Here is a 12,186-nt window from a genome sequence, read left to right on the forward strand (position 1 = left end):
TCTTTCGATAAACATTCTGGAACTAAGAGCGATATTCAATGCTCTTCAGGCTTGGCCTCAGCTTGCTGCGGTCAGGTTCATCAGATTTCAGTCGGAGAATATCATGACTGTAGCCTACATCAACCATCAAGGGGGAACAAGGAGTTCCCTAGCAATGTTGGAGGTTTCAAAAATAATTCTATGGGCAGAGGTTCACTCTTGCCTTCTATCAGCTATCCATATCCCAGGAGTAGAGAACTGGGAGGCGGATTTTCTAAGTCGACAGACTTTTCATCCGGGGGAGTGGGAACTCCATCCGGAGGTGTTTGCGCAGTTGATTCAACTTTGGGGCAAACCAGAACTGGATCTCATGGCGTATTGTCAGAACGCCAAGCTTCCTTGTTACGGATCCAGGTCCAGGGATCCCAAGGCAGCACTGATAGATGCTCTAGCAGCGCCTTGGTCCTTCAACCTGGATTATGTGTTTCCACCGTTTCCTCTGCTCCCTCATCTTATTGCCAAAATCAAGCACGAGAGAGCTTCGGTGATTTTGATAGCACCTGCGTGGCCATGCAGGACTTGGTATGCAGATCTGGTGGACATGTCATCCTTTCCACCATGGACTCTGCCGCTGAGACAGGATCTTCTACTTCAGGGTCCTTTCAACCATCCAAATCTAATTTCTCTGCATCTGACTGCTTGGAGATTGAACGCTTAATTTTATCAAAGCGTGTTTTCTCCGAGTCGGTCATTGATACCTTAATACAGGCGCGAAAGCCTGTCACCAGGAAAATCTATCATAAGATATGGTGTAAATATCTTCATTGGTGTGAATCCAAGGGTTACTCATGGAGTAAAGTCAGTATTTCTAGGATATTATCCTTTCTCCAAGAAGGATTGGATAAGGGTTTGTCAGCTAGTTCCTTAAAGGGACAGATTTCTGCTCTGTCTATTCTTTTGCACAAACGTCTGGCTGAGGTTCCAGATGTTCAGGCGTTCTGTCAGGCTTTGGTTAGAATCAAGCCTGTGTTTAAACCTGTTGCTCCGCCATGGAGTTTAAATTTAGTTCTTCAAGGGGTTCCGTTTGAACCTTTGCATTCCATAGATATTAAGCTCTTATCTTGGAAAGTTCTGTTTTTAGTAGCTATCTCCTCGGCTCCAAGAGTTTCGGAGTTATCTGCTTTACAATGTGATTCCCCTTATCTCGTTTTCCATGCAGATAAGGTAGTGTTACGTACCAAACCTGGTTTTCTTCCTAAGGTGGTATCTAATAAGAATATCAATCAGGAGATTGTTGTTCCGTCACTGTGTCCTAATCCTTCTTCAAAGAAGGAACGTCTATTACACAATCTTGACGTGGTTCGTGCTTTAAAGTTTTATTTACAAGCTACTAAAGATTTTCGTCAAACATCTGCATTGTTTGTTGTCTACTCTGGACAGAGGAGAGGCCAAAAGGCTTCGGCAACTTCTCTTTCTTTTTGGCTAAGAAGTATAATCCGCTTAGCTTATGAGACTGCTTGCCAGCAGCCTCCTGAAAGAATTACAGCTCATTCTACTAGAGCGGTAGCTTCCACATGGGCTTTTAAGAATGAGGCTTCTGTTGAACAGATTTGTAAGGCGGCGACTTGGTCTTCGCTTCATACTTTTTCTAAATTCTACAAATTTGATACTTTTGCTTCTTCAGAGGCTATTTTTGGGAGAAAGGTCTTACAGGCAGTGGTGCCTTCCATTTAAGCGCCTGCCTTGTCCCTCCTTTCATCCGTGTCCTATAGCTTTGGTATTGGTATCCCACAAGTAATGGATGATCCGTGGACTGGATACACCTTACAAGAGAAAACAAAATTTATGCTTACCTGATAAATTTATTTCTCTTGTGGTGTATCCAGTCCACGGCCCGCCCTGTCATTTTAAGGCAGGTGTTTTTATTTATTTTTAAACTACAGTCACCACTGCACCCTATAGTTTCTCCTTTCTCTTCGGTCGAATGACTGGAGGTGGCAGTTAGGGGTGGAGCTATATAGACAGCTCTGCTGTGGGTGATCCTCTTGCAGCTTCCTGTTGGGAAGGAGAATATCCCACAAGTAATGGATGATCCGTGGACTGGATACACCACAAGAGAAATAAATTTATCAGGTAAGCATAAATTTTGTTTTTCCTAAAAAATTGACAAGTTTTTATTTAATGAGCACACTAGGGGGCTGATTTATCATGGCCCGAATTGGGCCAAATACTCCTGTTTCGCTGGAAACAGGAGTTAAGAAGCAGTGGTCTTAAGACCGCTGCTCCTTAACTTGTCCGCTTCCTCCGAGGCTGCGGACATCAATCAGCCCGATCAGGTTGATTGATACCCCCTGCTAGAGGCTGATTGGCCACAAATCTGCAAGGGTGGCATTGCACAAGCAGTTCTGGTGAATTGCTTGTGCAATGTTAAATGCTGACAGCATTCAGCGATGTCTGGTGGACATGATCCGCTACAGCGGATCATGTCTGCCAGACATTGATAAATCGGCCCCTAGGACTTAAAATTAAGAGGATGCACCGAAAACTAGTGGCGGGTGTGTGAAGAAGTGGAAATATCATAAATATGATGACAATTATATGGATTTTGGCTTTACATCAACAAATGTCAATGGTGAAGAGAGACCACAGTGTGTAGTGTGTTCGAAGATTTTGGCTCTAGAATGCATGATTCCAAGGAAGCTAAAACGCCATTTAGAAAACAATCATTGAAACATGGTTGGTAAATCTCGCAACTTCTTTACCAGAAAGGTAAAAGAATTAAAACAACAACAAGGTACTTTTTATCGGCATTTGTCAATACCAAACAATGCTCTGCTAGCCTCATACAAGGTTGCATATGGAGTTGCGAAGTGTTAAAAGCCCCATACCATCGCAAAGTAACTAATTCTTCCGGCTGCTATAGATTTGGTGAACATTATGATCGGTGAATCTGCGGGGAAACTGCTTTCAAATGTGCCTTTGTCTAACAATACTATCAGTCGCAAAATTCAGCACGTGGCAGAGGATCTCAATGATCAATAAATTGAAAAACTGAAAGGAGAGGAATTTGGCTTGCAGCTGGATGAGGCCACGGACAATAACAAGGATGCACATTTGATTTGCTATGTACGGTTCGTAGATGGCAATGACATTGTGGAGGACCTTCTCTTTTGTAAAAGTATCAATGCAAGTACAAAGGCTCAAGACTTGTTTGATATCCTGGAAACATTTATGGTTGAAAATAATTTGGAATGGACAAAGTGCATTGGTGTCTGTACTGATGGTGGTCGTTCAATGTCCGGCCGTTATGGAGGATTGCAGGCGCTTATCAGAAACAAAGCTCTGGATGCATTGTGGACTCGTTGCTTCGTTCATAGAGAAGCACTCGCATCAAAGTATTTGAGTCCTCCATTGAATCTGGTTTTAGAATGTGTGGTGAATGGTAAAGTTTATAAAAAACTAGACTAGTGAAAGCAAGGTTTTACAAAAAATTGTGTGAGTATATGGGAGCCGAAAACACGTCTTTGTTGTACTACTGCCACTCACTGTGGCTCGCTCGTGGCAATATATTGCCCTGTACGTTTCAATTACTGCAAGAAATCTACATTTTTCTTGAAGAAGAAAAACACGAGTATGCCAAACACTTTGTGGAAACAGATTTTTTAGTCAACCTAGCATACTTGTGTGATATTTTTGAAAAGTTAAATGCGTTGAATCTCTACCTGCAGGGAGGCAACATGCACATTTTGAAATTGGCCAAGTAGATTTCAGCTTTCAGAAAAATGAATGAAGACGGTGGCAAAGATAGTTTCCTCTTGTTGCAGCAGTTTGTGGTCTCCAATGAAGTTAATTTCTCTGGCAATAAAAATTCTGTTTTTGAAGATCACCTATCACAGCGAAACTGGGTTTTCGGCGGCCGCTGTGATAAAAAGCAAATACCGTGCGAAAATCAACGTGGAACAGGAAATGAGGGTGACTGTATCCAGTTTGATTCCGAGATTTCAAAAGATGTGTAATGAACAACAGGCTCATCCGTCTAACTAATTATTCCTATGAATAAATTGTTTGTGATTTTTGTGATGTTGAATCTTTTCAAATAAAAGTTTATTGCTGGTTCCTTTATGATTTTATTAATTTAAGTGTAAAAGTTTGATCATTTGCATTTAATACTAATCGCACCAAGCCACCAACAGCGCACTGCAACTGTCAGGTATGTAATATAGAACTATGGTTTGACTTGGGTGCCTTGGAAAAATCTTGAAATATTAAGTGTGCCGTGAACCGAAAAAGTTCCCTCTGTACCAATAAGAGTAGTGCCATTGCTTCTCCTTAGTGATAAGGCTGAAATCTGACCCTTCAGAGAACTAGCCGATAAACCCTTATCCATTCCATCCTGAAGTAACTTAAGAATTCTGGGGATTCTAAATGATTTCCAAGAAAAACATCTAGACAAACACCAAAGAAAGTAAGCTTTCCAAATCTTATGATAAATTCTTTGTGTGACAGGCTTTCTGGCTTGCAGTAGAGTAGAAATAACAGAATCTGAGAAACATCTGTTTTTGAGAACTAGGCATTCAACCTCTATGCCATCAAATTCAGAGATTTGACAACCGGATGATACAAGGAACCTTGAGACAGCAGATCTTTCCTTTTAAGTCCATGGAGGAAGAGAAGACATCTTGATTAGGTCCACATACCAAGTTCTGCGGGGCCACTCCGGAGCTATGAGAATTACTGAAGCCAATTCCTGTTTGATTGTGGCAATGGCTCTTGGAAGAAGAACAAACATAGAAAATAGATAGGCCAGTTGAAAAGTCCAAGGACAGACTAGAGTATCTATCATGCAAGCTCTTAGATCTCTTGAACTGGTGTAATAAACTGGAAGTTTGCTGTTCAATTTGGATGCCATTAGATCTATTTCTGAAAAACCCCATCTCAGAACTAATTGATTGAACACGTCCTGATGAAGAGACCATTCTCCTGGATGGACTGATGACTTAGGTAATCTGCTTCCCAATTCACTCTCCGAATGTGAATGGCCGATAAGGTGCCCTAGACAGAATGTGAGATACCTCTTGCATAGCTAAGGGACTTCAAGTCCCTCCCTGATGATTGATGTACGCCACAGCAGTGAGGTTTATCTGACTGGAACCAAAATAATTTTACCTGCTTGAGAATGGGCCAAGACTGAAGGGCCGAAGAATATTATATGTTGATAGGTAATCTCGCCTCCTGAGGGGACCATACTCCCTGAGCTCCTATGGACTCCCAAACAGCACCCAAACTCATTAGATGTGCATCCATAGTGACCACGGTCCAGAAGAAATTAAGCTCCAACGGTCAAATAGGGACATTCCCTCCACCATGAGAGAGATAGTTTGACTAAAGAACAGAACTCTATCTGCTGTTCCAGTTGGAAACATTCTTTTGACCACTGTTGAAGCATGGACAATTGGTGAGGACGAAGATTAAAAAAAAAAGCAAGCAAAAGGCTCTGTGTCTGATGCTGCAACCATTAGACCTACTTCCTCCATACATTGTACTACAAATGGAGAATGAGCCATATTTAGGGAATGATTGGCAGTCTGAAGTTTGGTTCTGCAGGTATCTTTGTGAAACAAGTGCATTTGTACAGAGTCTATTATAACCCCCCCCCCAAAAAAAACACCCTTGTGGCTGGGGATAAGGAACTTTTGGAGACATTGATTTTCCATCCATGTTCCTGAAGAAAAGCTACTATTCTGTGGGTATGAGTAGTTGCCAGAAAAAGAGACAGAGTTTGGACCAAAATATCATCCAAATAAGGGGCAATGGATATGCCCTGTGCTCTGATCACTGCTAAAGGAGCCCCTAATACCTCCATAAAAATGTGAGGGGCTGGGCTAAACCGAAGGGGCCTCAAATTGGAAATGTTGAGGAAAGCAAATCTCAGAAACTGGAAATGATCGTTGTGAATTGGGATGCACAGATATGCATTCTTTAAGTCTATGGTTGTCATAAATTGACCTTCTTAACCTAGAGGCAAAATGGTACAGATAGTTTCCATTTTGAAAGAAGGAACACAAGCAAATTTGTTCAGAGTCTTTAGTTCTAGGATACAACAGTAGGTGTTCTCCTTCTTTGGGACAATGAAGAGGTTGGAATAGAAACTCTGTCCCTGTTGAGAGTTTGGAATAGGTTGGATCACTCCTATGTCGTCTAAGTCTTGAACACATTGAAAAAAGACAGCCGCCTTAACAGGATCCTTTGCTATAACCCTGGGATATAATATTGAGAACCCAGGGATCCTGAACTGATCAAAACCAGGGCTTCTGAGACCCAAATCAATCTGCCCACTTCCAGAAGATCTTCTGGACAGGGGGGCGTCCCTTCATGCAGATTTCTTATTGGAATTGGGCTTTTTGATCTGTCTGTTCTTAGACCAAAAAGAGCCTGGCTTCCATAAAGGAGGATTCCTACTTCTGGTTGGATGGGGACTTTTGAGCTCTAGGGGAGCAAATGGAATGAAAATGATTTGTTTGTTTGTACTTCCCCTTAGACTTTTTGTCCTGAGGTAGAAAAGCCCTTTTCCTCCAATAACCGTTTTGTACAATAGAATCAAATTTGAAAGCCAAAAGCATCTTCCCTTCAAAAGGGACTGATAATAGCCTATTCTTAGAAACCTTGTCAACTCACCAAGATTTAAGCCATAAAGCTCTCTTTAAAGGTACACAAAATCCAAATGTAATTTCTCCTGTTAAGTGTAGTCAGTCCACGGGTCATCCATTACTTATGGGATATTAACTCCTCCCCAACAGGAAGTGCAAGAGGATCACCCAAGCAGAGCTGCTATATAGCTCCTCCCCTCTACGTCATACCCAGTCATTCTCTTGCACCCAACTAATAGATAGGATGTGTGAGAGGACTGTGGTTATTAAACTTAGTTTTATTTCTTCAATCAAAAGTTTATTTTAAACGGCACCGGAGTGTGTTGTTTTTTCTCAGGCAGCATTTGAAGAAGAATCTACCTGAGTTTTGTGTATGATCTTAGCGAACGTAACTAAGATCCATTTGCTGTTCTCTGCCATTCTGAGGAGTGAGGTAACTTCAGAACAGGGGACAGCGGGCAGGTTCACCTGCAAAGAGGTATGTTGCAGTATATTATTTTCTAAGGAATGGAATTGACTGAGAAAATACTGCTAATACCGATATAATGTAAGTACAGCCTTAAATGCAGTAGTAGCAACTGGTATCAGGCTGATATGTATGTATGTTTACACTTAAGTATTTCTGGGGAATGGCACTTCACTGGGAAAATACTGTATGCATATAACTTTTAGCCTAACTTGCAGTGTGAGCGACTAGCAGCAGGCTTTTTAATGACATTTCATAAATTAGATTTTAAACGTTTGCTGGCATGTTAAATCGTTTAATTATCTGAGGTACTTGGTGAAAAATTGTTTTGGGCGTTATTTTCCACATGGCTGTCGTTTGTTTTGAATTAAAACAGTTTACTGAGCTTCCCTCACTGTTGTATTGTGAGTGGGAGGGGCCTATTTTGACGCTTTTACTACGCATTAGAAATTCAGTCACAGTCTGCCTTCTTCTCCCTGCATGATCCAGGACGTCTCTACAGAGCTCAGGGGTCTTCAAAACTAGTTTTGAGGGAGGTAATCACTCACAGCAGACCTGTGAGACTGTGCTTTGACTGTGATAAAAACGCTTATATTTTCAATTGTTATCCGTTTTTCTGATATTAAGGGTTAATCATCCATTGCTAATGAGTGCAATCCTTTGCTAAATTTATGCATTTACTGTGAAAATTTGGTTTCTATAACTAATCCTGTTCATTGTTATTCAACTGTGACAGTTTTTGTGTGCTTCTTAAAGGCACAGTAACGTTTTTTATATTGCTTGCAAATTTATTTGAAAAGTATTTTCCAAGCTTGCTAGTTTGTTTTAACATGTCTGACATAGAGGAATCTCTTTGTACAATATGTTCAAAAGCCAATGTGGAGCCCAATAGAAATTTGTGTACTAATTGCATTGATGCTACTTTAAATAAAAGTCAATCTGTACATTTTAAGAAAATTTCACCAGACAACGAGGGGAAAGTTATGCCGACTAACTCTCCTCACGTGTCAGTACCTGCATCTCCCGCTCAGGAGGTGCGTGATATTGCGACGCCAAGTACATCAGGGCGACCATTACAAATCACTTTACAAGACATGGCTAATGTTATGACTGAAGTTTTATCTAAATTACCAGAACTTAGAGGTAAACGCGACCACTCTGGGGTGAGAACAGAGTACGCTGATAATGTTAGAGCCATGTCTGATACTGCTTCACAAGTGGCAGAACATGAAGACGGAGAGCTTCATTCTGTGGGTGACGGATCTGATCCAAATAGACTGGACTCAGACATTTCAAATTTTAAATTTAAGCTTGAAAACCTCTGTGTATTATTAGGGGAGGTATTAGCGGCTCTGAATGATTGTAACACGGTTGCAATCCCAGAGAAATTATGTAGGCTGGATAGATACTATGCGGTACCGGCGTGTACTGACGTCTTTCCTATACCTAAGAGACTTACAGAAATTATTACTAAGGAGTGGGATAGGCCAGGTGTGCCCTTTTCCCCCCCTCCTATATTTAGAAAAATGTTTCCAATAGACGCCACCACACGGGACTTATGGCAAACGGTCCCTAAGGTGGAGGGAGCAGTTTCTACTTTAGCTAAGCGTACCACTATCCCGGTGGAGGATAGCTGTGCCTTTTCAGATCCAATGGATAAAAAGTTAGAGGGTTACCTTAAGAAAATGTTTGTTCAACAAGGTTTTATATTGCAACCCCTTGCATGCATTGCGCCTGTCACGGCTGCGGCGGCATTTTGGTTTCAGTCTCTGGAAGAGACCCTTGACACAGCTCCATTGGATGAGATTACACACAAGCTTAAAGCCCTTAAGCTAGCTAATTCATTTATTTCTGATGCCGTGGTACATTTAACTAAACTTACGGCTAAGAATTCCGGATTCGCCATTCAGGCGCGCAGAGCGCTGTGGCTAAAATCCTGGTCAGCTGATGTGACTTCTAAATCTAAATTGCTTAACATACCTTTCAAAGGGCAGACATTATTCGGGCCCGGTTTGAAAGAAATTATTGCTGACATTACGGGAGGTAAGGGCCATGCCCTGCCTCAAGACAGAGCCAAACCAAGGGCTAGACAGTCTAATTTTCGTGCCTTTCGTAACTTCAAGGCAGGAGCAGCATCAACTTCCTCTGCTCCAAAACAGGAAGGAACTGTTGCTCGCTACAGACAAGGCTGGAAACCTAACCAGACCTGGAACAAGGGCAAGCAGGCCAGAAAACCTGCTGCTGCCCCTAAGACAGCATGAAGTGAGGGCCCCCGATCCGGCAACGGATCTAGTAGGGGGCAGACTTTCTCTCTTCGCCCAGGCTTGGGCAAGAGATGTCCAGGATCCCTGGGCGTTAGAGATCATATCCCAGGGATATCTTCTGGACTTCAAAGCTTCTCCTCCCAAAGGGAGATTTCATCTTTCAAGGTTGTCAACAAACCAGACAAAGAAAGAGGCGTTTCTACGCTGTGTTCAAGATCTTTTGTTAATGGGAGTGATCCGCCCGGTTCCGCGGTCGGAACACGGACAGGGGTTTTACTCAAATCTGTTTGTGGTTCCCAAGAAAGAGGGAACCTTCAGACCAATCTCTGATTTAAAGATCCTAAACAAATTCCTAAGAGTTCCATCGTTCAAAATGGAAACTATTCGGACAATCTTACCCATGATCCAAAAGGGTCAGTACATGACCACAGTGGATCTAAAGGATGCGTACCTTCACATACCGATTCACAGGGATCATTACCGGTACCTAAGGTTTGCCTTCCTAGACAGGCATTATCAGTTTGTAGCTCTTCCCTTCGGGTTAGCTACGGCTCCAAGAATCTTTACAAAGGTCCTGGGCTCTCTTCTGGCGGTACTAAGACCGCGAGGAATAGCGGTAGCTCCGTACCTAGACGACATTCTGATTCAAGCGTCAAATTTCCAAACTACCAAGTCTCATACAGAGTTAGTTCTGGCATTTCTAAGGTCGCATGGGTGGAAGGTGAACGTAAAAAAGAGTTCTCTATTGCCACTCACAAGAGTTCCCTTCTTGGGGACTCTTATAGATTCTGTAGAAATGAAAATTTACCTGACAGAGGACAGGTTAACAAAACTTCTAAATGCTTGCCGTGTCCTTCATTCCATTCAACACCCGTCAGTGGCTCAATGCATGGAGGTAATCGGCTTAATGGTAGCGGCAATGGACATAGTACCTTTTGCACGCCTGCATCTCAGACCGCTGCAATTGTGCATGCTAAGTCAGTGGAATGGGGATTACTCAGATTTGTCCCCTATGCTGAATCTGGATCAAGAGACCAGAGATTCTCTTCTATGGTGGCTTTCTCGGCCACATCTGTCCAGTGGGATGCCCTTCAGCAGGCCAGACTGGACAATTGTAACAACAGACGCCAGCCTGCTAGGTTGGGGCGCTGTCTGGAATTCCCTGAAGGCTCAGGGATCATGGACTCAGGAGGAGAGTCTCCTTCCAATAAACATTCTGGAATTGAGAGCAGTTCTCAATGCCCTTCTGGCTTGGCCTCAGTTAGCAACTCTGAGGTTCATCAGGTTTCAGTCGGACAACATCACGACTGTGGCTTACATCAACCATCAGGGAGGGACAAGGAGTTCCCTAGCGATGATGGAAGTATCAAAGATAATTCGCTGGGCAGAGTCTCACTCTTGCCACCTGTCAGCGATCCACATCCCAGGCGTGGAGAACTGGGAGGCGGATTTCCTAAGTCGCCAGACTTTTCATCCGGGGGAGTGGGAACTTCATCCGGAGGTCTTTGCCCAAATACTTCAACGTTGGGGCAAACCAGATATGGATCTCATGGCGTCTCGCCAGAACGCCAAGCTCCCTTGTTACGGGTCCAGGGACCCGGGAGCGGTCCTGATAGATGCTTTGACAGCACCTTGGACCTTCAAGATGGCTTATGTGTTTCCACCCTTCCCGATGCTTCCTCGATTGATTGCCAGGATCAAACAGGAGAAAGCATCGGTGATTCTAATAGCGCCTGCGTGGCCACGCAGGACCTGGTATGCAGATCTAGTGGACATGTCATCCTGTCCACCTTGGTCTCTGCCTCTGAGACAGGACCTTCTAATTCAGGGTCCTTTCAAACATCAAAATCTAATTTCTCTGAAGCTGACTGCATGGAGATTGAACGCTTGATTTTATCAAAGCGTGGATTTTCGGAGTCAGTAATTGACCCCTTAATACAGGCTAGGAAACCTGTTACCAGGAAAATTTACCATAAAATATGGCGTAAATATTTACACTGGTGCGAATCCAAGAGTTACTCATGGAGTAAGGTTAGGATTCCTAGGATATTGTCTTTTCTACAAGAAGGTTTAGAAAAGGGTTTATCTGCAAGTTCTTTAAAGGGACAGATCTCAGCTCTGTCCATCCTTTTACACAAACGTCTGTCAGAAGTTCCAGACGTTCAGGCTTTTTGTCAGGCTTTGGCCAGGATTAAGCCTGTGTTTAAGTCTGTTGCTCCACCGTGGAGCTTAAACTTAGTTCTTAATGTTTTACAGGGTGTTCCGTTTGAACCCCTTCATTCCATTGATATCAAACTGTTATCTTGGAAAGTTCTGTTTCTAATGGCTATTTCCTCGGCTCGTAGAGTCTCTGAGTTATCGGCTTTACATTGCATTGTGATTCTCCTTATCTGATTTTTCATTCAGACAAGGTAGTTCTGCGTACTAAACCTGGGTTCTTACCTAAGGTAGTCACTAACAAGAATATCAATCAAGAGATTGTTGTTCCATCATTGTGCCCTAACCCTTCTTCAAAGAAGGAACGACTTCTACACAATCTAGACGTAGTTCGTGCCTTGAAATTTTATTTACAGGCAACTAAAGATTTTCGCCAAACATCTTCCCTGTTTGTAGTTTATTCTGGTCAGAGGAGAGGTCAAAAAGCATCTGCTACCTCTCTCTCTTTTTGGCTTTGTAGCATAATACGTTTAGCCTATGAGACTGCTGGACAGCAGCCTCCTGAAAGAATTACAGCTCATTCTACGAGAGCTGTGGCTTCCACGTGGGCCTTTAAGAATGAGGCCTCTGTTGAACAGATTTGCAAGGCTGCAACTTGGTCTTCTCTTCATAC

The sequence above is a fragment of the Bombina bombina genome, chromosome 2 (assembly GCF_027579735.1).
Source record: "Bombina bombina isolate aBomBom1 chromosome 2, aBomBom1.pri, whole genome shotgun sequence".
In the NCBI taxonomy this organism is placed as follows: domain Eukaryota; kingdom Metazoa; phylum Chordata; class Amphibia; order Anura; family Bombinatoridae; genus Bombina; species Bombina bombina.